Below are 6098 nucleotides of genomic sequence, written 5' to 3'. Positions count from 1 at the left end.
ACAAACAGACATTAGTTTTTATTATTGAAAATAACAAAAACATTATTGTGTGTGATTGGAATGAAATTGCGTTGGTAACTAGGTATTAGCCGTAGTGTAAATCCACCAATTTCGGATATCTTACCTGCGGAAATTGCTTAATATTTTCAGTATTATGAAAATAAATAATAAAACAAAAATTTTACATGCTACATACATATGTCGCTTATCTGGTCAGTATAATCTCATAATAATCGTAGGGATTTTAGATTTGTTTCAGTCCATATTTTTCGTATTTATGTCGTTATTTTAGGGCAAGGATACTTTACCAGTATTAAAAATTTTATTCACGGTTTCGGATGATAAGACTTTAATTTATATGTACACTTAAATGCCCAAATTTTCTTACTGTTTTATTGTAAAATACATGGTTCATGATAACTACTAAATACTGTTCATGGAATCAAGAAACAGATACACGTCGAGCAACGTATTGTAGTACTTATAAGACTTAAATTTAAATTACTTATTTACTAAATTTAAAAAAATTAAAACCTCAGATATTCACGTGTCTTTCCACTATATACAGATTACATTTTTTTACGCTTGATCGCAAATGCAAACTACCGATTAACCCAAAACTAACGTATATATCAGGCGTCTAACAGTCAGCACGCAGGAAATTAGCTGCCATGCAGATGTAGCTCGTATAATATTACGAAACGCGATGTGTGAAGAAAGGGCTGTTAAGAAATGACATAGAAGTCTAAGTTTGGTGCTGGACTAGCACGCAAAAAATAATACATTATAAACTATCAGAAATTAAATTCCACAATATATGCAGAAAATATTGAAATTTATTCATGTTAGTGGCTGGTTGGAACATGAAATTGCTCAGGAAAATAAACTTTCTTGAGCTTTTGCTGAAACACATCATTATTTTCGAAAACGTTTGAACCTTATCATAGTATTCCTTGAAACCAATTGAATTATCTCAAAAAAAAAATTCTTAGTTCTCTAAACGTTCTCATTTTTTGTTATAACTCTAAAAATCTCAAGGGTCATGTTAATAACCGTGTTTCTGATGAGAGTGGCTTTCGAAAAAACTAGGTACATTAAGAACAGATTAGGTTAATAAAAAACTACAATGCGCTTGGCGTCACGTGGAAAAAGGGCTCTCCCTGAGTAAGTTTTCACCGTTCTTCCGATTTATTAGTTGGGTATAAAAAGTGTCGCAGTTCACACATGCTAACAAATTAAATGCAGTACACTGAGTTTTGCAAACTACCCTGAGTTCACTTTAACTCAACACCTTTCTATACGTAGTTTGTTTTGACAAAATAAAAAACAAATCAGTAACTTCATCAAGGTTACATGTCAAGTAAAGAAATGAAAATCGCCATGTAGCTAGCTTCCCGCCCTGAGGCAGGGTCTACAAGAATGAGATGAGGCTGACACTCAGTGGAGCCGGCTGCCCTACCCGAGGGACAGACCTGTCGTTCCGGCCAGCCTACATGTCAAGTACCGATCCCCAATAAATGTTTCTTTATTTAGTTGGCATCCGTGAAACTTTCGCGCCCTCATAGTCATATTTTATTACTACAGTCACTATCATAATTCTGGGGGAATTACTCGCTATAATATAAAATGTTGTGGTCAAGTAGGCCTACTTGTGTGTTAAATGCCGAGTTGTATACCTGCGTGTGCATTATACTATAGACGCACAAAATATGGGCATAATATTGTAGGTACAACCGAATGAAGTAGCGCAATGGTTAAATTTTTTCAATTTTTTTGCTTCATTTAGCGCATTCAAGACGTGTACACGTTCTCTTTGCCATTACAATCCGATAAATACACAATACAAAAATTAAACAAAGAAACATAAAATTACATACAAGCAAGAACAATAAAAACTATTAAATTAATAATGAATGGCTAGTTAATGACATTTAAGTTTAATAATTTAAACCATATGAGCTCATCTATATTGCAAAAAAAAATTATTTTTTTTTGTAATATTTAAAATCACAAATTCTTACACACGTTTTTTCACTTCTGCGTTGGTTGAATGGAAATTTATAACTGCGCAGGCAGTTTGGGTTGAGTATTCTAGTCGAGTTTGCACCAGAGAATTTAATGAATTTGACATAACATTGGTCACACACATGGTTAATTGAAGTTCATGATTTGATTTTGATCGAGGCCCACGACTGCGAATTGAGCTTCAAACATGTATATCTGATATAAATATTTAAAGAAGAACTTGTCTAAGTATTTGGTGTAGGTATAGCAATTAGTGTGCTTAGTTATCATGTATGGATTTAGTTGTAGCCAATTCAGTTTTCCATAGTTAGATTTGAGTAATAACGTAATTATAGAATATATGAAAAACGAATGCAAATATTTTGAACCTTGCAGCCTTTTTTCAGATGGTTTATGTCATTTAGACTACGTGACAATAATCGATCAAATGTATAGTGACTGCACAAGTGTGTAGCTTTCACGCACATGACAATAAATTCATTAATAATTATATAGTGAACAGAATTACACGATTTCAATACAAACATCAGTCACAAAAGCCCTCCAGAGATATGTTTCCATACATCATAATCTTACATCTTTTAACAGAGTTTAAGAATACAATATTCGCATCTTCTGAAGTGGCCTATCCATGATTACACGCTGTTATTATTTAGAGATGAAGAAGTTATTGAAATTAATTGCTTTTTATTGAATTCAAATACGATTTTATATGACATCGCACACTCTAACTGCTTCAAATTTTCTATTCAGTTTCTAAATTTCATGTACGATGCTGTATGTACTGGCGACAATGAGAAGTTGTAAGCATAAAGTTGTTGGTTTGTATAAGTTATTAGAGGCTTGCGATGTAGTTGAAGGGCACGAAATGGAAAGGACCTGTGATAGACCCTTGAGAATCGATGGCTTCAATAGCGTTCCATGGTGATCGGCGTTTATCACGCGTGGCTATTTACTTTTACTGTGTATAGGGTTTAATAGCAAGTAATTTTCCGAAATAAAAATTTGACCAGCGTGAAATAGTTGTATAGTAATGAACCAATGCATAATAATAAGTGAAAAGCTTATGTGTTTTGTTTTATTATATGTGTTATTTTATCAGATTTCCGCTGGCAAAAGAAGTAGTAGGATTCCCATCGGCAGAAGAGCTGATGAGGCGTGCACGTAAAAGAATTGTACCACCCCAACCACAATCACTACAAGAGTTTGACGAGATGATGATTCTTGATCAGTGGAAAATTTGGGGGAAGTCTCTAAGTGGTGAACGGTTTTTTCTTAAAACCATTGTTTCCACCGATGGTGGGGTGGCCGCTTTATTTGTCTCACCACATTTCAAGGATTTGCTAGGTACAGAAAATTCTAACGTTCAGGCTGATGGCACTTTCAAGTCTGTGCCTCTTCATCCTAGAAGCGAACAACTATTTACCCTGCACGTGGTAGATACTGAAAGGCATGGAGGACTTCAAAATCAGGTATACTTTCCAGCGTAAATATGCACCTACCTAATTTTTGTATTAATTAAAAGTAATTTAATAACCTTTACATGTACTAAATTTCAATCATCAATTCTGCACTTGTGAGTTGTACTTCATAGAAAGGCAAATTACCGCAGACAGAGAAAATCTGTTAAACAGGTAAACACAAGGTATTGAAAATGTGTTTTTAAACCTGGAAATGCAGAACAAATTATTATATCTTAGTTACAAAACAGTATCAGCGGTTCTTCTTTCTATTTAATATAATGTCTCTAAACTGGTATGCATTGTAATCAAATATGTGTGTAATTTAAATTAATCTCATCTAATTTTATTAACAATTAATAAACGTAAATGACAAACTATTGTCTTTTAATTTTAAGTAAAATCTTGGTTGCATTTCATTTTCTCCTGATCAAAATAAAGATGCATTGTCCCCAGTTTGATCAAATAAATGCATTCGTCTTATTTTAAAGTGGCACACTTGGTTATGTAATTTTAATGATAATGATTATTGTATAGGAAAATATTTAGTCATTTCTGTATGTTATGCATGTTAATGTAATTTTGTCTTAGTAACAATTTTATACTAATATTCCTGTTATCTTGATAGACAGTAGTTCGATGACGCAGGAAAAAATGTTAGGACAAGAAAAACACGGGAAACTCTGGGAAATTGACTGATGTAAGAGTGTGGGAATCCTGAAATAGAGAGAAATACCAACAGAAGCACGATATTTCCATCATTAGCAGTATTCCTAAAATTAGTAAAACTTTAATATTTTACAAATATTACGAAAGGCCTAAGGTAACATGGAATCCAATATAACGGATATAAATTTTGTTTTATTTTCAGTATTTTGAGAGTAAAATATGATCTTAGTATATACGTAACAGCTGGAATAAATTAATGTCCAAGTTTTAAACATTCGTGTAGGTGAGCTGAATATCTGTGCATTTAATAAACTTTTCCATAAATACATCAATGACGCAAACGACACAAAATTTCACATGAGACGATGCCAATTAAATTTTTGGTAAAGTCAAATAAATTCAGGCTTTATATAACCTCATTTAATCTAGGCAAAATTAATTGACAAGGAACGACAGTTGTAAATAAAAAGCAAACCGTGAGAATTGCCTTTTCGTCACATCAATCGACTTATAGATATTCGTATGCTCAGACATTACATTGACATTATATGTATAACTCTATTGAATAAATATGGAACTATTTTCTGCATCATAAATGTTATTCATGAAACAATGTAAAATATTTAAAACAACCGGTTTCCTGCTTAAGAATTTATATGTAGGGAAACAACTTTTATCTTGTTTTTATAAACGAGTTATCATTAAGGGGGTATTTGTTTACTAATTTGATTTATTACTTCAGATATACCCTGCAGCTTACGCACTTATGACGAGAAGGACAACTGAAGCGTACGAAGCCGTTTTACGAGGTTTAATCGAAGAAGTGCCAACATTTAAGCCAGCAACTTTAATGAGCGACTTCGAACCCGCATTGCGCTCTGCCTTTCGACGTGTTTTTCCAAATGTATCAGTGAAAGGATGTTGGTTTCACTACGCCCAGGTAAAATACCATTCAATTATTTTAAGTTTTAATAGCTGTGCTGTTTATCGTCATAAATCAATTAATGCATTGATTATGCAATCAAGGATAAAACTGGTGCAGAGCACTTAATAGCTAAAGCAAATTGGGATCGAATACTTGGTGGCATGGTTACAATACAATACACCACACTTTATGCATGCAATTCTAAGAAGTAGAATGTTAGGGCCAATGCAGTATTATTATTATTAATAATGATTTAAGTTTTCAGAGGTGTCACATTTATGTAACATAGGATCTGAAATTTAACTCCAACTCACGACTAAATATAATAATAGTTCTTGACCACTCAGCCAGTAACAAAATATATTGGAGGTCCTATTGTTTAAAGCTGTTGTCACAGTCCTTTCATATGGCTGCTTGGAAAAAAAGGTGAGGTTCATTTTAGTTTTATTTTATGGATCAATTGTGTATAGTCTGTCATTGCAAATGCAAAGCATTTTTCTCTACAATACCTTTACTGTAAAAGTGAAGTCTTTTTAAAATTAAATAACAGGCATAAATATCCGTTATAAAAATATTAAATTGCAGCTGCTGCAGCTTCAGTAATCGTTTTAAGAAGCATAAATCTATTTACATGAAATTTAAAACTGACAGCACTTGAAATTGGTCTGCTTTCTAGCTTGGAAACTTTGAAGATACATTTAATTTTTTTTTGTCTCTGAAATTTAAGCTTTTATGTTTGTGTTGATGTGTGTAGGCTATAAGTGTGCATGTGTAATATTGTACTGAATGACTTTCTACCCTAAGAGCCAGATGGTTGGACACACATTCTGTATGTTCAAAGGCAATTTTTCGACGCGCGCAACAACTGGGAATGGCGAGAACCATCCGCTCTGAAACTGGAGAAACGGCTTTGAAGATGCTTATGGCCTTACCGTTACTACCCACAGACAAAATTATATCTGGAGTACAAACAGTGGAAGAATATTTGCTGCAGGAAAACATGATGGTTACTTTTCAAA

General features: G+C 33.2%; 1 long non-coding RNA gene across 1 annotated transcript; it reads left to right on the top strand.

Annotated features, from left to right (window-relative positions):
* The first annotated feature begins 2529 nt into the window (after positions 1 to 2529).
* Positions 2530 to 6073, top strand: LOC134542887 (uncharacterized). Its single transcript, XR_010076865.1, has 3 exons — positions 2530 to 3497; positions 4897 to 5094; positions 5921 to 6073. It is a non-coding gene; the product is annotated as an uncharacterized LOC134542887 (long non-coding RNA).
* The last annotated feature ends 25 nt before the right edge of the window (positions 6074 to 6098 follow it).

This window comes from Bacillus rossius (assembly GCF_032445375.1).
Source record: "Bacillus rossius redtenbacheri isolate Brsri chromosome 9 unlocalized genomic scaffold, Brsri_v3 Brsri_v3_scf9_2, whole genome shotgun sequence".
Lineage (NCBI taxonomy): Eukaryota > Metazoa > Arthropoda > Insecta > Phasmatodea > Bacillidae > Bacillus > Bacillus rossius.
Note: the sequence above shows the minus strand (reverse complement) of the source record. Positions and strands in the feature narration are given on the sequence as shown.